The sequence below is a fragment of the Pogoniulus pusillus genome, chromosome 26, assembly GCF_015220805.1.
Source record: "Pogoniulus pusillus isolate bPogPus1 chromosome 26, bPogPus1.pri, whole genome shotgun sequence".
NCBI lineage: Eukaryota > Metazoa > Chordata > Aves > Piciformes > Lybiidae > Pogoniulus > Pogoniulus pusillus.
Window position 1 is genome coordinate 3891240 of NC_087289.1, and position 22678 is coordinate 3913917.

At 48.8% G+C, this 22678-nt stretch overlaps 1 protein-coding gene across 13 annotated transcripts in view; it reads right to left on the minus strand.

The window, feature by feature from the left end:
* The window catches only part of TP63 (tumor protein p63), a 176752-nt gene that overhangs the window by 112044 nt on the left and 42030 nt on the right, over positions 1 to 22678 (minus strand). The window lies entirely within an intron of this gene.

The following is a 22678-nucleotide window of genomic DNA, read 5'->3' on the forward strand; positions in this document are numbered from 1 at the left end:
CAGTGCTACCTCCCACTGCAGTCAGGCTGTGTGGAACTCCTCTCAGCTGCAAGGTGCTCCTTCACATAGCACAGTCCCCAGTGGAAACACAAGCCACAGGGTGTGTGCACGTGTGAATTGCCAGTACCCCAATGCATAGCTGGGAGGCTCTCCAGGCTCACCGGTATTTGGCCAACCTCATTTGCACTGCTGGGAGATGTTAGCCAGAGACACTTGAGAGCTGAAGATTTCAGAGAGGTCCTGAGTCTTCTGTTTTGAGTTAGTTGAAGTAATTCTCTTTGGTGATTTTACTTTTCAGCTCAGTCTGCTCTAAGTAACTGCACTTTCTGAAGTTAACCATGTATTTTTGCAGACAGCGTCAGCTTCTAGCAGTGACAGCACTTGATGTTTATAGTTACTACCAAGGACTGGTATGCAGAAAGGCTCTTGCTTACACCTGCTCCTATGGAGACCAAGGTCACTGCTAAATCTTGTGCACCATGTTGGGGGTGCAAGAAGTAAGAGGTTGTACCTGTATGGAGGAGCAGACAGGACAGGTAACCCTAAGCTGACCAACAAGTTATTCCTTTCCATAGAAGTTATCTTTGGTATAAAGCTAAGGGATCATGAGGGTCAAGCTCTTTTCTACAAGGAAAATGCTGTCTGTTCCACCTTCCATTCTGATCTGTGTGTTTTAGAATTCAATTCCAAAATCCAGGTCCTGAATCCAGTTCCCATTTACCACTGAATCAATTTTGGAACTTCCCTGGCATTAGCCCACAGCATCAGCAGAGATGTAGTGGTCATCAAGAAAGTTGACTTCAGCTCTGGGTTTGTATAGATTTTATTTTGATATTAATTTTTGTTGAAGTAGCTTTAGTTTTCTTTTCTGAAAGTCTTTCTCCCTTACTCCCTTTCTCTTTCACCTTCTGGGAAAGGAGATGGGTTAATAGGAGGCTCTGGGGAGACGTAATAGCAGATTTCCAGTGCCTGAAGGGGGACTACAAGAAGGATGGAGAGACTGTTTACAAAGGCTGGTGGTGATAGGATGAGGGGCAAAGGCTTCAAACTAGAAAAGAGTAGCTATAGATTGGATGTTAGGAAGGGGTTCTTTTCCATGAGGGAAGTGGAACACTGCAACAGATTGCCCAGTGAGATGGTTGGGGCCCCAATGCCTGGTGACATTCAAAGTGAAGCTTGACAGGGCTCTAGGCAACCTGACCTGGTTGAAGATGCCCCTGCTGACTGCAGAGAGGGTTGGACTTGATGACCTTTGAAGGTTCCTTCCAACCCAGACCATTCTATGATTCTATGACTTATCTAGTGCTGGGCCCATCCCTAACCCTTGCCAACGAGGACTGGCAAACTTCATCACAGCAGTCTGAGCGCACAGGCAAGCAGGAGCTACTCGCCATAGCAGATCTCAAGAGGAAATGAGACCTGTGCCCATTAGTTTTCCTAGGAAGGTTCCTTGCTTGGGTGATGGCAAGCTAACAGCAGCAGGCACGTGTCCTGCAGCAGCAGGGCGGAAGCCAGGGTGTCAGGGATCTGTCTGGCTAGCGGATTTACAGCCGAGCCTCTAGTGCTTGCGGTAAGCAGGCGGCACGGGGATATGCAGAGGAAGCATGTGTGTAGGTGGGCAGGAATGCAGGGCATTGCTCCACCACTGCTGCTTTCACGTCTGGGAGAGAAAAACAGCCAGAGAAAACAGCTGTGGACTACTCTCCCATTACCCCTCTGCGCCTGCTCACTGAAGCTTCAGTTTAAGCTGTCATTGAAATGACCACGAGATTATGTTTTAGCAGAGACAAACATTTATATCCTCAGGAGGAGACTGCTGAGGATTTACAATGGTATCCCTACCACCACCCAAGCTCAGTGCCAGGATGCCTGTGTGCTGGGCATAGTTCTAAACAAGAGTGAATGGGAGATACAGAGTTTCCTGACATCTCTGCATTGCCAGTCCTGAGCTACGAGAATCTGTGAACAAGTAACTTAGAGCTAAGGAAGACAGGGAAGGGAGGATGCCTTTTTGCCAGTGGAATGGGCTGCCCAGGGAGGTGGTGGAGTCGCCATCCCTGGAGGTGTTCAAGAAAAGCCTGGATGGGGCACTTAGTGCCATGGTCTAGTTGACTGAATAGGGCTGGGCAATAGGTGGGACTGGATGGTCTTAGAGGTCTCTTCCAACCTGGTTGATTCTATGCTTCCATGCCAGCTTTGCGCTGAGCCACCTTTGCAACTGCTGGTTTCAAGATTTAGCTGCAATCAGCCCCACCCTTTACACCAGGGGATGAAACGTTTCATTCATACTTTGGGGTTTCCAGAGGAGTGGTTGTGGTCAGGGGTTTTTGGGTGATGTACTTTTTTCCCTTTGTTTTGTTGTTAAGTTGATTTTTTTTCTCCCCCCTTTACTTTTTTCTTTCCCTAGGTTGAAGTTAATTTATTTTAAGGGCAAGAAGTTTGTGAGATGGTTGGGGATTTTTTGTTAGAATGTTGGAGAGAGAAATAATTCCCTCCCACTAGCAATAAAATATCTTTAGCTAGCTTAGCTAACCAATGGAACAGAAATACACAGTGTCAGTATCCCTTTTGAGCACATTTTCCTATCTCAACTAAATATTACAGATATTTAGAGGTCTCAGATATTTTCAGTATCCCCAGTCAAAGGAAAGAAGAAGCAGAAGTATGATTCTTACAGACATGAATGCTGCAGTGGTGGTAAAAGCTTCAATAATAATTCACATTTTGCTAGCAGCCAATCTCTGGCCTCACTGTTAGGTTTGGTTACAGATTTGACTGATAGATTTGACCTCAGAGTGGCTCATTTCTGCCTTTTGGCTCTTACAAACTTCCCCCTGCCATCCTCCATACTGAGAGACAACGGACAGGGAGAAGAGCAAACTTAAAGCATGAATTAATAATTACAAATACCACAATTCTGCAAACAATTTTCCTCATTTCCCAAGCACCTTTTGTTCCTAGTGCAAAGAAATCAGAAAAAGAATATTCATACCCAAGCCCCTCCATGCTGGTACTGCCCTGCACAGGAAGCCCAGAACTGCTGGTGGGGACGTGAGAGGCTGAGACCAGGCAGCAGTTCAGGACAGTGCTGTGCAAATGCTGCTGCAACATAGAATCATAGAACCAACCAGGTTGGAAGAGGCCTCCAAGATCATCCAGGCCAACCTAGCACCCAGCCATATCCAGTCAACCAGACCATGGCACTAAGTGCCTCAGCCAGGCTTTGCTTAAACATCTCCAGGGACAGCAACTCCACCACCTCCCTGGGCAGCCCATTCCAATGCCAATCACTCTCTCTGACAACAACTTCCTAACAACATCCAGCCTAGACCTGCCCTGGCACAACTTGAGACTGTGTCTGCTTGTTCTGTTGCTGGTTGCCTGGCAGCAGAGCCCAACCCCACCTGGCTACAGCCTCCCTTCAGGTAGCTGTAGACAGCAATGAGCTCTGCCCTGAGCCTCCTCTGCTGCAGGCTGCACACCCCCAGCTCCCTCAGCCTCTCCTCACAGGGCTGTGCTCCAGGCCCCTCACCAGCTTTGTTGCCCTTCTCTGGACATCTTCCAGCACCTCAACATCTCTCTTGAATTGAGGGGCCCAGAACTGGACACAGCACTCAAGGTGTGGCCTGACCAGTGCTGAGTACAGGGGCAGAATAACCTCCCTTGTCCTGCTGGCCACACTGCTACAGGCCAGGATGCCATTGGCTCTCTTAGCCACTTGGGCACACTGCTGGCTCATCTTCAACTACTATCTACCAGTACCCTCAGGTTCCTTTCTTCCTGGCTGCTTTCCAGCCACTCTGTCCCCAGCCTGTAGTGCTGCTTGGGGTTGTTGTGGCCAAAGTGCAGAACCCTGAACTTGGCCTTGTTAAACATCTGTGGTCCAGGGCATGCTTGGTCACCAGCTGCCAGCCTAGGCCCAGAACTGGTGATGACTCAAGTGAGCAAGCAGTCTGGCCCAATGCTAGGCACACCTAAAAAGAAGCTGACAAAGATGTCTTAATGTACAGCTCCCCACATTCAGCTAAATCTGATCATGTCAGTGATAACTGTGGACTTTAAAACACACACCAGCTTTGACCTGCTGCCTTCATGTCATACCACACACCCTGAGCTCTGCATTGTCCCCATGTTGCCCATCAACTATTACACAGACCTAGAAAGAAGCAAAGGAGATGGCTCTGCTCCTGATCTGCTCAATGCAGCAGCACAAATTACCTTCAGAGCTATCTGGTTGCCATTGGTGTCTCCCCTGTCACATCCATACTGTCAGAGAAACATCCACTCACAGTAAAGGATAGGTAGATTGGTGCTTTCCTTGGCAGGGATAAAAAATGATTTCACAAGGAACAAACTTCCTGAACATTAGATCCCAGTATCTTGTCTCACCAGGGTCTGGGATGGTAGGGACTGTAAGACTTGCTACCCCACAGGAGAAAAGCTGAAGCCTTTCTTGTTCTTCCTCCTCACCATCTCTCGCTTTGTGGCCTTTGCCTGTCAGAATGTGCATACTATAGTCCTCTGCTTGAGCAACCCTGGCTACTTCCAAGTCACCCACAAGAGCTACAACAGGAGCTTCCCACTGCTTTCCTTTCTAATCCACCTCCACAGCTTCCAGCAAAGCACTTTCTGCTCTTCAGGTGTCCCATGTTTTATGAAGGCTTCCAGCCCCCACAGGACAGTCAGTGGCTTCCCTTGTTTCCTCCAGGCTGTCATACCTCCTATGTACCAGGACAGAGACAAGTGTTAAGAGCAAGTCCAGAGCACCAATCTCATAGAATCACAGAATATTTTGGTTTGGAAGGGACCTTTAAAGGTCATCTAGTCCAGCCTCCTTGCAGTGGGCAGTGATAGATTGACTTAGATCAGATTGCTTAGATCCCTGCCCAACCTGATCCTAGCAGGCTGTGAAACTGTTCTGGGCCTCTCAAGTGCCAACTCTTCATGTCTCTTTGGAATGACTCCAAGCCAAAGACCCTGCCTGAGGTTTGCTTCAATTCCAATGCACCAGCCTATATCTCACTGACCTTCCATGATCCTCAGAGACATGGTTACCTACATCACAGTCTGGCAGCAAAACCTCAGTACAGCTCTGAATATACCCTCTTCTGCAGACATTCCCAGCACAGAGGAGGACCATTTATGGTCTTCCCCTCTCCTCCCTGAGAAGTGGAAGCAGTGGGAAGCTTTGCCATTAGTTCTTGCATAGCCAGAAGGGTATGAAAGCAGATTTGAAGCTCAACATGCATTTTGGAAGCTGCCATCTTCATTTTCTCACTGTTGAAGAGGAATCAAACAAAACTGACTGTAAAGGCAATACCATCAGTGAAGAGCAGATATGAAAGCTGGAGGAGTTCCTCCTAGCTGTTACTAAACAACAAGGCTCCTCTCTTCATGAAGAGGAAGCTACAGAAAGCAGGCCTGAGACCAACAACCCAAGGTGGAATTTTCCTCCATCTCCCTGACATGCCAAAGAAAAGCAAAGCCCAAAGTTTTATGCTATTCATTCGCATGTGAACAAAGCAAAACAGAGGCAGCAGTGACTACAGTGACAAACCAGAAACAAGACCTAAGGGAAACTTTTGTCCTGCTGTCAGCTTCCTAGCAGTGCTCTGGTCCCTGTCCTGGAGAGCTGGCAGAATGCTGTGCAACTCCCATGGGAAACTCCCACCACTGGAGGAGAGGAGGGAGCGACAGACCTGGTGGGCAGAGGGAATTTCCCTCTGTGACATCAGTGCATCTGTGCCACCATCTCCGGGGCGTTCCTGAGACATAGTGGGGCCACAGCCTGGGCTAAAGCTGGGCTGGAGGCCGGAGTGCCCCAGGACAGGTGGCAACACCACCCCATGGGGTCAGGATTGCATATCAAAAGGGTGGCAGGAGCTGTGTAGGTGGAAGGCTTGGCCTCTCCATACAGCTGCTGTGCAACATGTCTGGCATTCTGGCAAGAACTGCACCACAAATACACATGGTGTCGTCATGTCCTGCGGGGTCAAGCCCAGGTTGAGGACAGAAGCCCCAGGGAACACATCCTTATGGGTGAAGGCCTTTTTTTTTTTTTTTTTTTTTTTTTTTTTTTTTTTTTTTTTTTTTCTGTTATTTTTCACCAAGGTTGGAAGAGACCTCACAGATCATCAAGTCCAACCCTTTACCACAGTGCCCAAGGCTAGACCATGGCACCAAGTGCCACATCCAACCTTGCCTTGAACTGCCCCAGGGACGACGACTCCACCACCTCCCCGGGCAGCCCATTCCAGTGTCCAATGACTCTCTCAGTGAAGAACTTTCTCCTCACCTCGAGCCGAAATTTCCCCTGGCGCAGCCTGAGGCTGTGTCCTCTTGTTCTGGAGCTGGCCACCTGAGAGAAGAGAGCAACCTCCTCCTGGCCACAACCACCCCTCAGGTAGTTGTAGACAGCAATAAGGTCACCCCTGAGCCTCCTCTTCTCCAGGCTAAACAACCCCAGCTCCCTAAGCCTCTCCTCGTAGGGCTGTGCTCAAGGCCTCTCACCAGCCTCGTCGCCCTTCTCTGGACACGCTCAAGCATCTCAGTGTCCTTCCTAAACTGGGGGGCCCAGAACTGAACGCAGTACTCGAGGTGTGGTCTGACCAGTGCAGAGTACAGGGGCAGAATGACCTCCCTGCTCCTGCTGACCACACCACTCCTGATACAAGCCAGGATGCCACTGGCTCTCTTGGCCACCTGGGCACACTGCTGGCTCATGTTCAGGCGGGTATCAATCAGTACCCCCAGATCCCTCTCTGTCTGGCTGCTCTCCAGCCACTCCGACCCCAGCCTGTATCTCTGCATGGGGTTGTTGTGGCCAAAGTGCAGCACCCTGCACTTTGAGCTATTGAACCCCATCCCATTGGCCTCTGCCCATCTGTGCAGGCGGTCAAGGTCCCGCTGCAGAGCCCTTCTGCCCTCCAGCTCAGTCACATCTGCCCCCAGCTTAGTGTCATCTGCAAACTTGCTGATGACTGACTCGATGCCCTCATCCAGATCATCTATGAAGATGTTAAAGAGGATGGGGCCCAGCACTGATCCCTGAGGGACACCACTAGTGACTGGCCGCCAGCTGGATGTGGCACCATTCACCACCACTCTCTGGGTCCGGCCCTCCAGCCAGTTCCTAACCCAGCACAGAGTGTTACCATCCAAGCCGCGGGTTGACAGCTTAGCCAGCAGTTTGCTGTGGGGGACAGTGTCAAAGGCCTTGCTGAAGTCCAGATAGACCACATCCACAGGCCTCCCCACATCCACCAAGCGGGTCACCTGATCATAGAAGGAGATCAGGTTAGAAAGGCAGGATCTGCCCTTCCTAAACCCATGCTGGCTGGACCTGAGATCTTTGCCATCCCTCAGGTGCGCAGTTATTGGCCCCAAGAGAACCTGCTCCATCAGTTTCCCTGGCACTGAGGTCAGGCTGACGGGTCTGTAGTTCCCAGGTTCCTCCATCCGACCCTTTTTGTGGATGGGGACCACGTTGGCCATTTTCCAGTCTCCTGGAACCTCTCCGGTGAGCCAGGACTGCTGGAAAATGATGGAGAGTGGCTTGGCCAGCTCAGCTGCCAGCTCTCTCAGCACCCTGGGATGGATCCCATCTGGTCCCATGGACTTGTGGGTGTCCAGATGGCTCAGCAGGTCCTGAACTAATTCCTCATGAATTTCCAGGGGAACACACTGCTCCCCGACCCCATCCCCCAGTTTAAGAGGCCATTTGCCTCCTCCTCCTCTCTCCTTACTGTTGAAAACTGAGGCAAAGAAGGCATTCAGGACCTCTGCCTTTGCTTCATCATCAGTTATAGTGTTCCCCTCCTGGTCCAGTAAGGAGTGGAGGGTCTTCTTGCCCTTCCTTTTAGCATTGATAAATTTATAAAAGTGTTTTTTGTTAAATTTCACGGAAGTGGCCAGCCTAAGTTCTAGCTGAGCCTTAGCCTCTCTAATTTTTCTCCTACATAGTCTGGCTACCTCCTTAAACACATCAGGAGAAGCCTTCCCCTCCTTCCAGAGGCGATACACCCTCTTTTTCTCCCCCACTTCCTTCAGGAGCTCTTTGCTCATCCAGGCTGGTCGCCTCCCCCTGCGGCTCATCTTTCGGCATGTGGGAACTGCCAGTTCCTGTGCCTTCAAGAGCTCCTGTTTAAAGTAAGTCCAACCATCCTGGACCCCTTTGTTCTCAAGAACTGCTGCCCAGGGGACATTGGAAATAAGTTCCTTGAGCAAATTGAAGTTTGCCCTCCTAAAGTCCAAGGTGTAGGTTTTGTTGAGGTGCCTCCCTACCTCCCTGTATATTGAAAACTCCACTAACTCGTGGTCGCTACACCCTAGGCAGCCTCCCACTATCACATCTCCTACCAGCCCTTCTCTGTTGGAGAGCAGCAGGTCAAGCTGAGCTTGACCCCTAGTAGGCTCGTTTAACAGTTGGGTCATGAAGCTGTCCTCCATGCACTCCAGAAATCTCCTGGACTGCCTCCTCTCTGCTGAATTAAGTTCCCAGCAGATATCTGGCAGGTTAAAGTCACCCACAAGGACAAGATCTGAAGATCTTGAGACAGCCTCCAACTGTTTGTAAAATATCTCATCTGTTCCCTCATCCTGGTTGGGTGGTCTGTAACAGACTCCAACCAGGATGTCAGATTTATTAGTCCTACCTCTGATTTTAATCCACAGGGTCTCTACCCCTTCATCCCTCACTTCTAGCTCAATGGCATGGAGTGACTCTCTAATATACAGGGCCACCCCTCCTCCTCTTCTCCCTTGCCTATCTCTCCTGAAAAGGTTATATCCCTCCAGTATAACAGCCCAGTCATGTCTGTCGTCCCACCAAGTTTCTGAAATGGCAACTACATCGTAGTCCCCCTGGTGGACCAGGACTTCAAATTCCTCCTGTTTGTTACCCAAGCTGCGTGCATTGGTGTAGATACACTTCAGCTGGGCTCTCGATTCAATTGTCCTTAGTTTCCTTCCATCTCTCTCCTTCTCAGAGAGAGTAATTTCCTCACCCACCCCCTTCAGACCTAGTTTAAAGCCCGCCTAATGAGCCCTGCCAACTCCAGTGCCAGGACTCTCCTGCCCTTCCTAGATAACTGCACCCCATCACAAGCCAGCAGGTCCGGCGCAGTAAAAGTTCCCCCATGATCAAAGAACCCAAAACGCCGCCGCTCGCACCATCCCTTCAGCCATTTGTTGATATCGTAGGTTCTGCTATTCCTCTCTGTGAACTCCCTTGCCACAGAGGGAACTGAGCAGAACACCACCTGCGCTCCCGCCCCATCTATCAATTTCCCCAGGGCTTTAAATTCCTTTTTAATTGCCCTGGTCCCCTTCTTTTCAATTTCATCGCTGCCAGCCTGTATTACCAACAAGGGGTAATAATCAGAGGGCTGGATTAGGTTTGGGAGTCTCCTGGTGATGTCCCTAACCCGGGCACCAGGAAGGGAGCAGACCTCCCTGTGAGACGGGTCGGGACGACAAATGGGTCCCTCTGTCCCCCTCAAGATGGAGTCCCCGACAACTACAACTCTTCTCTTTTTCTTGTTTTTTGTGGAGCTAGTCACCACAGTTGGTGGTGACTGCTCCACCCTAGGCAATGTCTCAGTGGGGTGATCCTCATCACTCTCACCCTCTGTACCCTCTGCATGCAGCGCCTCATACTTGTTGCGCAAGGGCAGAGGAGGAGAAGGAGAGGGCCGGGGATGATTTCCCTTACTTCCCCTGACAGGGATCTGCACCCATCCCTCACTGTTTCCAGGGGCAGATTCCTTAGCAGGGGGGATCTGCAGAGCCTGCACCCACAGATCCAGCTCCCTTGTGCTGTGGGATGAATAGCAGAGGAGGGCAGGACCAGAAGCTCCCTGCAGTTTATTTTCAGTCTTCTAGCTCGGGCTCACACTTGTCCTTTCACCTCAAACCAACCCCAAAGTTTTTCCATGTTCTGCTCCCATATCCCAGGCTTTCACATCAGAAGCCACACACGTGGGGATGCCAGCTTCTGAACCACCAGAGACAGCCAGCAGCACCAGACCAGAAGGAAATGAAGAAGAGGCTTTCTCTGTGTGAAGCAAAGTGAAAGATGAAGTTGTGCCAGGGGAAGTAGAAGCTGGATGTTAGGAGGAAGTTCTGCCCAGGGAGGTGGTGGAGTCACCATCCCTGAAGGTGTTCAAGAAAAGCCTGGATGAGGCACTTAGTGCCATGGTCTGGTTGACTGGCTAGGGCTGGGTGCTAGGTTGGCCTGGATGATCTTGGAGGTCTCTTCCAACCTGGTTGATTCTATGATTCTGATTTCAGCAATTGTCTGCACACAGAGGTTCACTCAGAAAGCCACTAGCAAGGATAGCCTTCACTGGCAGCCACGATGAGGACACAGAAAAGCAGCAGTCTGAATATTGCTGCATCATTTATCTTTCAACCCCTCTAACTTTTCCTTGTGAGTCAGAGCCGAATTGAATCACAGCAACGTTTTGTTGTTGCTACCATCCCCTGCTGTTTTTCACCCCATGCTGTTTTTCATCTCCTGCATACTTGAAGCAAGCAGAAACCTTCATTCTTTTGGCAGCTTCAGAAAATGAGTCCCCCATGTAAAAATCTTGGTCTCAAAAGAATTTCTCCTTTCCAAACAGGATAAAACAAAAACTCACTGCTTGGGCAGCAGGGCTCTGGTTCCCAGCATTAAAGCTATGTCTCTCTTGCAAGTCTGAGGTGCAAGTACAGCTCCTGCAGGCATAGCTGAGCAAATGATATTAAAGCCAGTTTGAGATCTAGCAGCAATTAAACCAAAAATCCCCAAAGCATTAACCACTAGCAATGGAAGCCCTGGTTGCAAACCTGCACAACCTCTGCTGAAGCTTGCACTTCCACACCTTCCCAGCCAGCTGGACCCAGCTCACCCAGATAGCCATTAACATGGGTGTGTTCACACAGGTGATGTGCGCCTTCCGGACTGTGATGGAGCTATACAGAGTCGTGGAATAGAATCACAGAATGGTTTAGGTTGGAAGGGACTTCAGAGATCATCCAGCTCCAACCCTTCGCCATAGGCAGGAACATCTCCCACTAGAACAGCTTGCTCAAGGCCTCATCCAACCTGGCCTTGAACACCTCCAGGGAGGGAGCATCCACAACCTCCCTGGGCAACCTGTGCCAGTGTCTCACCATGCGCACTACATCTAGTTTGAATCTCCCCTCTGCCAGTTTAAACCCATTACCCTTTGTCCTGTCATTACAAGACCTTGTAAATAGTCCCTCCCCAGCCTTCCTGTAGGGTCCCCTTCAGGTACTGCAAGGCCACTATAAGGCCTCCTCAAAGCCTTCTCTCCTCCAGGCTGAAGAGCCCTAACTCTTGTAGCCTGTCCTCATAGAAGAGCTGTTTCTGTCCTCTGAGCATTTTCACAGCCCTCCTCCAGACTTGCTCTAACAGTTCCATGCCCCTCTTGTGTAGGGGGCTCCAGAGCTGTACACAGAACACTTACATTTAGGGGCATGGGGGTTCCTTTCCTGACTTACAGCTTCAAAATCATTGAGGGCAGGGCATGCCCATCTCTGCTAGTCAGTGCCTCCTCCCCAGGATGGGCTGGAAAATCCAATTAAGCAGTCACAGTAAAGTACATGGGCATAAAGTAATAGTTTGTTGCCACTTAGGCAACATGTGAAAGTTAATACACCTTTCCTCCTCTCAGAGCAAAGCTGCAAAGCCAATGTTTCATGTCTTTACAGAGAAGCTAAGGAGAATCTCTTGCATTACCCTCATCCCTGCACTTTGATGTTAATAACCCATACATGCATCTTCGAAAAAAACCCCAAACCCTCATATGTGATAGGATCAAAACTTTGCACCTCACTCTTTCCAAAGTTAAATAATTTCTGCTGTGACTCAACCCAAGTGTGTCATACATTGCAGCCTCCAAGCAGGCAAAAGATTAAACTTCTGTCCCAAGCTCGTAACTCAGACTTCAGCTTTTCAGAACAAGGTAATGAGTGGCTGGAGAGCAACCAAGAAGAAAGGGACCTGAGGGTATTGGTAGATAGTAGCTAAACATGAGCCAGCAGTGTGCCTATCTGGCCAGGAGAGACAATGTCATCCTGGCCTGCATCAGGAGCAGTGTGGCCAGTAGGACAAGGGAGGTTATTCTGCCCCTGTACTCAGCACTGGTCAGGCCACACCTTGAGTGCTGTGTCCAGTTCTGGGCTCCTCAATTCTAGAGAGATGTTGAGATGCTGGAATGTGTCCACAGGAGGGCAACAAGGCTGGTGAGGGGCCTGGAGCACAAACCCTATGAGGAGAGGTTGAGGGAGCTGGGGGTGTGCAGCCTGCAGCAGAGGAGGCTGAGGGCAGAGCTCATTGCTGGCTACAACTACCTGAAGTGAGGTTGTAGCCAGGTGGGGGTTGGTCTCTTCTCCCAGGCAACCAGCAACAGAACAAGGGGACACAGCCTCAAGCTGTGCCAGGGGAGATCTAGGCAGGAGGAAGTTGTTGTCAGAGAGAGTGATTGGCATTGGAATGGGCTGCCCAGGGAGGTGGTGGAGTCATCATCCCTGGAGGTGTTCAAGAAAAGCCTGGATGAGACACTTGGTGCCACGATCTAGTTAATTGGCTGGGGCTGGGTGCTAGATTGGACTGGCTGATCTTGGAGGTCTCTTCCAACCTGGTTGATTCTATGATTCTAAGAGCACTGAATGAATGCCTCTTTCCAAATAACTTATCCTAAAGCATTACCAATCAATTACCAGGCAGACAGGCTTTAGAAAAGTCTCTTCCCAAACAGATTACAACATGCAGATTCTGCCTTGTTAAAAAGAATTCACATGCCTTTTTCCACACATCATTTCAAGCTGAGGGCTTTAATACACAGCAATCAACCATTTCCACACAACCCTTTCATACAAAGCCATGTCCCTATGCAATAAGTGACGCAACAGAATATCCCTGAAGTCCCAGTTCCTGCAATTGAAGCTTAACCCAACATAGAAAGAATTAACATTCTTTGGTTGCCACTGAATCATTGGCTGCATTGGGTTATTTTACTGTGCATTAGGCTTTAATTATAACTAAGCTCTTGCCATCTGTTCTACTCCCTAATTATAGATGCAGCAAGTATTTCACAATTACAACCGTTAAAGAGAGCTAGGAGAGCTCAGGCTGTGGTGTGCAGGGCCAGCTCTCCATGAGGAGCACTTTGCTCTGTTTAAAGTGCTGAGGAGGAGGAGAGAATACTCTGCACACTAAGCTCACGGTCATCACTTGTCACAGGAGGCCTTTGCTCCGTCAAGCTCCAAACCTTTTGGAAAGCCTGCCCTACCAGAGCAAAGGGCCATGCTAGTGCTATCTACTGGTGGCCTCTCGTGATGGTTTGGGAGTTATCTGCCCCTCATACACTTAAGAAAATCACCCAGACTAGACTCAGCCAGCTGGAAGTTAAAGAATGAAGCTAGTTACGTCTTAGGACAATATGCAGGCATAGATACACAAATACATACAGTTAGATACCAGTTAAAAGTAATGCAGAACACAGTATCCCTCCCTGAAACAATCAGAGTCCCCAGGAGGGCTTCCAACCCAAACCCCCTTCTCTCTTCAGATATAACCAGATTAACCCATGTATGTCTCACATGATAAAGCTAGAGATCTGGAGTGAGATGTCAAAAAAAGATGGCAAGGAGGTTAGAAGAAAAAGGGTTAGGTGGATTAGAGAGTTAGGGCAGAGACAGCCACAGAGAGCAGACGAGCAGAAAGAGGGCACAGCCAGAAGTGAGAGCTGAGCAGCCTGTGAGAAGTGAGTGTCTTATCTATATTTTTCCTAGCTGTGTTTCTCAGCAGAAGAATGGTGATGTAGGGTACAGGTTGTTTTCTTTCTTCTCACAGCTGAGGATTTAATTTCTCTCAGTAAAACACTCCAATTAGCCTCAAACCAGCACACCTCTAACCCAGACATTGTTGGTACCAGAAGAGCACGAGGGAGGAATGAGCAATTCAGATCACCTGCTAAGGGCTCATCCCCTGAAGCATCAGCAGTTGCAGCATGTGGAAAGGACTCTGTCAGATAGGTTCTAGGCTTTCTTTTTTTGCTGTGGAGGCTAAAGGTGCTTCCACCTGGTTCTTCTTGCTGTGGTTGCTATCACACAGCTCACATCCTACTAAGATAAGTCTGAAAGTGCTTCCACTGCATTACTTCATGGACTAGTGTCTTGTCAACACAAAGAAAAGTGGGACTGTCTTTACACATGATACTGCAAACAGCAGCAGCTGGAGACAAAGCCCTGTTGCTTTCATGACTGCTGCAGCAATAATCATCTCAGCACAATGGCTGGGTAGGAGGAAGAATTGGATGAAGGTGTGGTAGCACCCTAACCAGCCAGAGCTGCCCTGCAGCACAGCTGGCTTAACCTGAGTACTGTTACCAGCTCTCCCTGCAGAGCTGAGGCTGGCTGCCCTTGCCCACAGGTTGGTGGACAGCCCAAGAGGAGAAATTTGCTGCAGGCTCTGGTGCCCCTTGGTCACCTTCCAAACAGCTCTGCCCACTGTCATGAGACACTGCCTAACTGCACCATCACCTTCTCCCTCCACTGTCCACAGTATTGCTCAGTCTAGGCCTTCAGCCACATTTATAGCTAAAAGGTGTGCTTGTGCCTACACAAACCACCTGGACAACGGCCCAGTGTTTTGTAATTACACACACCCCACCACTGACCTAGGCAATCCTGTGACCAGTAATACATAGTCAGATGGCAAGGGAGTTCCAGAGCAGTTATTCATCTCAAAATGTTAATTTCACACTGTCTGCAACAGCATTCATCCCCAGCTGTGGAGAGGAAGGCATCTCCTTTGCAGGTACATCCCATGGGCTTTCTTTGTGTCTAGGGAAAGCATGCAGAAAGTGGAGAGGAGAAGAAAATGTCAGGTCCACAGAGCTGAAGTCTGAATATTTTTATGGGTTACTCTACCAAGAAAAATAGAGCTTTGGAGACAGAGAAAGCTAAGGCAGTTTAAAGTAACCCAGAAGTACAGGGTGGGATTTCACATAGTTATACTTAATGTTTTCTCCTCTCCTGAATCCACAGTAAGTTTTTATACTAAATTCAATGGCTTCTCACCACAATCTATGCAAGGCTGTCCTTGCATTTCAGCCCTTTTAAGTATGTGCTCAGACTTTCACTCTGAATGCAAGCTTAAAATGAATTCTAAAAGAAAGTAATCACCCAACAGTCTTCTGATGTACTTTGACAAGGACCCAAAACCACCACGTTTCTTGTGGCTTTCTTCTCAAATCCTTATGGCAGGGTTGAGTGGAATCATGAGGCAGGTTTGCCAAGTGGTTTGGTTCAGAGGGCATAATAGAGTCCAGAGTCAAAGCATTTTAACTCTGGCATCAGAGCAAGAGATCACAGCATTTCTGTGGGCACTCACAACTATGGGATTGCACATCCTAGCCCCTGGCTGATTGTATATCACACAAGGTGATAACATAGACACTGAGAACGACGCTGCAAGAATCATCATGCATGGAAAGAAATTGCTCTCCATGACTTCCTTGAAGTTAGTCCCAGAGCTTCTAGTCCCTGGAGCTTCTAGCAGGACTAGAAGTCCTGCTTCTAGTTCAACTTTAGCCCACAAGGGAAGCAACAGCAGAATGAAATCAGTTGCTTCCACTTCAAGGAAGAAACAATTTCCAAAGACCTCCTAAAGCTTTCCAGAGCCCTATGTGGAGTTTCCTTTGCCCTCAGGCAAGTCATAGTCTTATCTCAGCAAAGGTCCTGGAAAGCAGTGGCTTCACTTTCCATCACAGATGCCTGTTTGGTTTAGACTTCGAGGTTGCATTCAGTAACCACCTGAGAAGTGGCCAAAACCAGCTGCCACAAAATCAACCCCTGAGCTGCATGAGAGTGCAGCCTGAAGCACGACAGCCAAATACAAGCAGAAATCCAAACAGGCAAACAATAAATACTATCAGGACACATGGGATACAGATTTGAGATGAAACTCTGTCATTGCTCAAGCCACAACAGAATTCTCCCTGACTTGGATGATATCTGTGCCATTAGGGTATTATTTTCAGTTTAAACTGACTACAGTTATAGCTCCCTTTTTGGTCCTTGCCTCACTTTTCGTGTCCTGGGGAGTATTCAGCAAGCAAGCAGCCTGGGGAACAGGTATGCAGAGATGCCTCTTAGCACAGGAGTCAGCATTGTGAGCAGCATTGCCTAGGCTAAGAAGCTGACACAGATACTAGGAGCAAATGCCTGTGAGGAAGCTAGCTTAGGGAATTCACTTAAGGAGATTAAAAAATTCATTGTGGCATTTTTCAAGGGCTAGGCTGAAAGGGAAACAATCTCTTTATTTGAATGATTTCCCTCCCCCTCCTTACATAAAAGTATAAAAACCTGCTTGCTTTTCTTCCCACCAATGATTAATGTCATTCGATATGATTTCTGTGTCTGATCTCCCTTTTTTGCCACCCAGTCAGTTCCTGCATCCACCTCGAACCAGCCAGATCAATACTGTAAGCACAGAGAAAGGAGGAAAGCAGCACAGAGAAAGGCTGCAGCCCAAGGGGCAGCAGGTTGCTCTGAGTCAGCACATCAAATGTCTGGTTTTACTCACAGATGTAGTACAAATTCTGAATCAAAAGCCAGGACTTCCCCCACCCACCACTCTATATTCACTGAACATCATCAAGCAATAAATTCAACATGTCATGCTGGGAGATTAAGTTATGCTCCCTGCATAGCAAGGACAGCTGCACTGCACCAAGATACACTAACAACATAGAATGTTATTGATTTTGGCTGATCTCAACACTTTTGACCTCAAGATGTGTGATGCTAGATGAAGATTAATGGTGAGGAATCTGGATGGGATCAGCTGCTACTTTCTGTAGACACCTTTAGCACGTCTGTAGGGTTGTTGATTTCATCTGCCTTTTCTGAGCAGGCATAGTGAGCTCTGCCCTAGCCAGAAGAGATTCAGCTCAGAACCAAAAGCTGTGCAGTTATGTGGTTGAAAGTCCAGCACCAATATCACAGCTGGACACCTCAGACCAGCACCAGCTTTTGTCCAAACTGAACAAGGACTGCCCATCCCTGAGGCAGTACAAGGCAAGGTTGGACGTGGCACTTGGTGCCATGGTCTAGCCTTGAGCTCTGTGGTAAAGGGTTGGACTTGATGATCTGTGAGGTCTCTTCCAACCCTGATGATACTGTGATTTTTCTACAAGCATTACATTGCTGTTCTTCTATCCAGCAAGATCTCACCCTGCCAAGGTTCTGTGCTCAGGGTGTGCCTCATCCCTCATGATGCATCCAGCATCATCCCATGCCAGACCATCCATAAACTGTAACAGAATCTTTCACAATTTGTAGTGGCCAAGAATTGTCCAAACGAGGCCATGGAAGGCATTTGGCAGATTCAGTCTGTCCTTAGATGACGCAGCTGACCTAAAGTAAGTGATCTGCAGGTGAGTGGATGGTAGTAAACAAGTCATCCTGCCTGCAGGGGCAGGGGCAGAAGGCATCACAAATATGCAAGTTACAGTAACTTTCCAGAACAGGAGAGGGAGGAATAAGTGTAGACCTGCTCCGAGATGAGTAACTGGATAGAGTCATCTGCCCTAACCATGGTGCACCTGCTCTTGGGCTCTCTTATTCCACCCCTCAGCACCCTCACCTTGCCTTCCCTGTGTTGCCACATCAAGGCAAACACAAAGCACCTCTCCTTGCCTGAGGTGGCTCAAGAATTCCCAGCAGTGTGTAAGCAAGGAAAGGGGCAGAGCTGGAATAGGGAGTTGAGAAGGGTAAGAGAAAGAGCCCTGCAGTTACTGCTTCTGTTGCCACATGGAAAGGATCAAAGAGAACAGCCTCTTTCTGAAAAGGTCCCCTGCCCAGCAAGAGCCACGTGGCCCAAAGTCTGTCATCATCCTCCCAGCATTCACACCACTGGTGTGGCCACCAGCACAGCTTTCCAGGGCTCCAGTCATGATGAAATTGTGAACCAATCTTGCCTTGTCCCACTGGCAGCCAGTAAACCTGTGGTTAGAGAGCCCTAGAGGTAAGCACACCAGAATGCCTCTTACTAGGAGTTTCTGATGAAAATTCAAGGTGTTTGGACCATCTATAATGTGTAGGAAAAGATGTGCAAGAGTAGGAATGAAATTAATGACACTGTCAGAGAATAGGAAAGCAGCCCTGAAGCAATGAAAGACAGGAAAGCAAGATTATGCAGAGACTGCATCCAGCACAGACATATTCCAGCAGAATGGATAGGCTGGAATTCCAGAGTTAAGGCTGTAGGGACTCTCTGAAGACATGTTTCAGCACAGGTCTCCTCCAAACCTGAATATTTAGGTGTAGAAACTGAGGCTGGCCCAAACAGTTCAACAACGTCTTAAACATCTGGCATCCCACAATAGCCTTCCTGAAGAGGCTTTTGCTGTCATCCTGGAAGAAACATTGAAACAGGAAAACAGATCTGTGCCCAGGTAACCAAGAGAGCCAATGGCATCCTGGCCTGGATCAGGAACAGTGTGGCCAGTAGGACAAGGGAGGTTGTTCTGCCCCTGTACTCAGCACTGGTCAGGCCACACCTTGAGTGCTGTGTCCAGTTCTGGGCTCCTCAATTCAAGAGAGATGTTGAGGTGCTGGAAGATGTCCAGAGAAGGGCAACGAAGGTGGTGAGGGGCCTGGAGCACAAACCCTATGAGGAGAGGCTGAGGGAGCTGGGGGTGTGCAGCCTGCAGAAGAGGAGGCTCAGGGGTGACCTCATTGCTGGCTACAACTACCTGAAGGGAGGTCATAGCTAGGTGGGGTTGGTCTCTTCTCCCGGACAACCAGCAACAGAACAAGGGGACACAGTCTCAAGTTGTGCCAGGGGAGGTCTAGGCTGGATGTTAGGAGGAAGTTGTTGGCAGAGAGAGTGATTGGCATTGGAATGGGCTGCTCAGGGAGGTGGTGGAGGCACCATCCCTGGAGGTGTTCAAGCAAAGCCTGGATAAGGCACTTAGTGCCATGGTCTGGTTGATTGGCTAGGGCTGGGTGCTAGATTGGACTGGATGATCTTGGAGGTCTCTTCCAACCTGGTTGATTCTATGATCTCCAAAGATATGAATAGGAAAAACCACAACAATAATAGTAAGATCTAGGGATTTGGCAGGGAATTACCTGCCAGCGACACGCTGTCATTGCCCTCATTTCTACCTGTTGTAAACTATTCCTTTTCTTTCCAATAAGGCTGGGTCACACAGAAAGTTACACCTTTAATCCTTTCTGATTAATGGGTCAGGTACTGCCATGTTGGAAGTTTTAGTACATATGCTATATCAATGACTTTAAACTGGTCACACAACCAGGAGCTTGCATCCAGGCATGACCTTCAAAGAATGAACTTTTGCGACAGGCTTCACCACAGAAAGCACATGCACATGGATGAAAAGGCTTGTAAATGTCACACTGTTTCCTTACAGACTCCTGCAGACGTATCCACAAGTATACACAGAATCATAGAGCCAGTCAGGGTTGGAAGGGACCACAAAGATCATCCAAGTCAACCTCCCTGCCACGGGCAGGGACACTCTACCCTACATCAGGCACCAGATGGAGATGGAAAAGGGCAAAGAATAGCTCTAGTCTGCAGTCGAGAGAGTCCTTAGCTCAGGCAAGGTCTGAATGCCAACTGCATCTAGTTGTTGTGGCTCTTTTACTCCAGAGCAGCCTGGACACAGCCTCATCCAGCCTGGCCTTAAACACCTCCAGGGATGGGGCCTTAACCACCTCCCTGGGCAACCCATTCCAGGCTCTCACCACTCTCATGCTCAACAACTTCCTCCTCACCTCCAGGCTGAACCTCCCCATCTCCAGCTTTGCTCCATTCCCCCTAGTCCTGTCCCTCTCTGATATCCTGAAAACTCCCTCCCCAGCATTTTTGTAGGCTCCCTTCAGATACTGAAGGGCCACAATAAGGTCACCTTAGAGCCTCCACAATGTATATGAGCATACACAAACATGCAGAGATGGAGGAAATAGACTCCACAAAGCACACAAGACAAGGAAGGTCCTGAGAAAAATCGTGGGCAAGGTTCTTCTCAGCTGTATGTTAACTCAAACTCTAGGAACCACAAAGCTCTCCATGCTGAACTTTTCAAGAGCCATCCTAAGAAATGCTGGACTCAAACACCAAGTCTTTGTTCTAATGGAGCTGGCCTTCTACACGTTGAACATTGTGAGTTAGTTGCTGGTGCCAACAAGAAACAAGTCACACAGGACTGGCCCAGAAATATCAGAACTCAAAATATTCATCCATGGCTTGTAAATGAATCTCACTTCAGTAATGAGGTCACAGGACCACAGGATGTTAGGGGTTGGAAGGGACCCAAGAAGATCATCCAGTCCAACCCCCCTGCCAGAGCAGGACAATACTATCTGACACAGATAACAGAGGAACACATCCAGACAGGCCTTGAAAGGCTCCACACATGGAGACTCCACAACCTCTCTGGGCAGCCTGTGCCAGTGCTCTGTGACCCTTACAGTAAAGAAGTTCTCTCTTGTGTTGAGGCAGAACCTCTTTTGCTGCAACTTATCACCCATTGCTCCTTGTCCTATCCCAGGGAGCAGTGAGCAGAGCCTGTCTCCCAGCTCCTGGGCAGCCTTCAGATACTTAGAAACATTTATCAAACCCCCTCTAAGTCTTCTTTTCTCCAGACTAAGCAGCCCCAGGTCCCTCAGCCTCTCCTCACAAGCCATGCCCCTCTGTCCCCTAATCATCCTCATAGCCTTCTGCTGGACTTTCTCCAGCAGATCCCTGCCCCTCTTCAACTGGGGAGCCCAAAACTGAACACAGTCTTCAAGATGAGGTCTCAGCAGGGCAGAGTAGAGTGGGAGGAGATCCTCTCTTGATCTGCTGGGCACAATCCTCCTAATACACCCCAGGATCCCATTGGCCTTCTTGGCCACAAGGGCACATTGCTGTGCCATGGATAACACCAGCACCCCCAGGTCCCTTTCCACAAGACTTCCTTCCAGCAGATCACCTCCCAGCCTGTGCTGGTGGAGTTCATTATTCCTCCCCAGATGCAAGGTGCTGATTTGTATTTGTATTTGCAAACGCTGGAGCCTCAGAGGCTTTTATGTGAGGAACCAAACAGAGTTATTGTTTTCCAGCACACACAGGGCCACTACAAACAAAGTAAGAACAGGCAAAAATCTCCCCTTGCCAGAGGCAGGCAGCTAGACATTATGGTGACAGTACTGTGCTGGCAGAACAAGGTGAGGATGAGCCAGATGAAAGCTAATTTGTCTACACTGGAAAACCAGCTGTAGCTGGTACTGTGAAATGCTCTCACCTGCCACTTTGTTCCTGAACAAAAGTAGCTTTAGGTCAGAGCAGCCTAAAGCTACCATCCCTGAGCAGCTCATCCTCTGTTTTGCTTCCATGAACACACTACAGAGCAGTTCTGTTCTTATCAATGTCCTCTGGTAGACAAAACCCTGGTACTTGGAAAAAGTCTGTCGTTCTGAAGCAAGAGAGTTACATGCAACATCATTAGCAAAAACACCCCAATTAATTCCCAATTCCAAAGTGCTTACACAAATAAGATGGAGATAAGAGAACAAAGCCTTTGCAAATGCAGCAGAGCAAAGGGTGCCTGCATACACCCCAATTACCTATTCAAAAAGAATAAAGCCTCTTTCATGCTGTGACTCCCAAAATTAATTAGTCTCAGTTATCATTAAATAATGATCCAGTTCAGCTCTAATTAAATGAGCCTGCTTTTGACAATCAGCTGCAGTCTAGCCTTTGAAGGTAATTAGTGCATTTCTCCTGCACCTCTCCCAGGTGTCAGCAGAAGCAGGGATGTTGGCAGCATCCTGCAAGCCTCAGCCCTGCCACTGAGCACGGAGCATGAGCAGGGTGCCCACAGGCCCTAAGAGCAGACAGGACACAGGAATCCTCCTAGACTTCAGGTCTTCTGTCACAAGAACCAATGCCTTGAGGAGAGCTACTTCTCTGTAGAAGCCTACACGCATTCAGCATTGGATTTCACTGTGATCTGCTTTTTGCCACTGCTGTCTTCAGCCCCAGTTGTTCCACTCTCCCTTCCCTCTGCTTGCCTGGCTTAATATTTGTTCCTTTCAAGGTTTCCCAAAGGCAAGTAAAAAAAAAATCCACGCTCTAGGCTTAAGCTAGAAGATGTAGAATGAGAAGGTTCTGCCCAGAGAGGAGGAAAAAGGGTTTGTTACATCACCCTATCAGCAAGCATGCTCTCTGAGGGCTCAGCCCAGCCTTCAACTCTGTTCCATTCTGCATGGCTGCTTGAGGATGGTGGGATCTCAATCACATCAATGCCTTCCTTGCTGAGCTGATGTCTTGTAAGTCTTGTTATCCTTCAGCTGAAACAAGGCAATTAACCTCCAGACATTAACCACCAGACAAAGCCCTAGAAATTCAGACTTCACCATTTACCACTTACATTTTCTGCTCTTCTGTCTTACCATGAAGAGAAGCTTAAAGGGAGCAGGACCAAGCACACCCTTGGGTTAAGAGAGTGGACCAAGCACATCCTTGGGTCAAGAGAGTGCACTACAGTGCACCAAGTTCACCACGCTCCCCTCCTACAGCAGGCTTTGATGTGTTCCAGCTGTGGAAGACCTCAAGACAGATGTTAATGTTGCCTTTAGCAACCCAGTCACA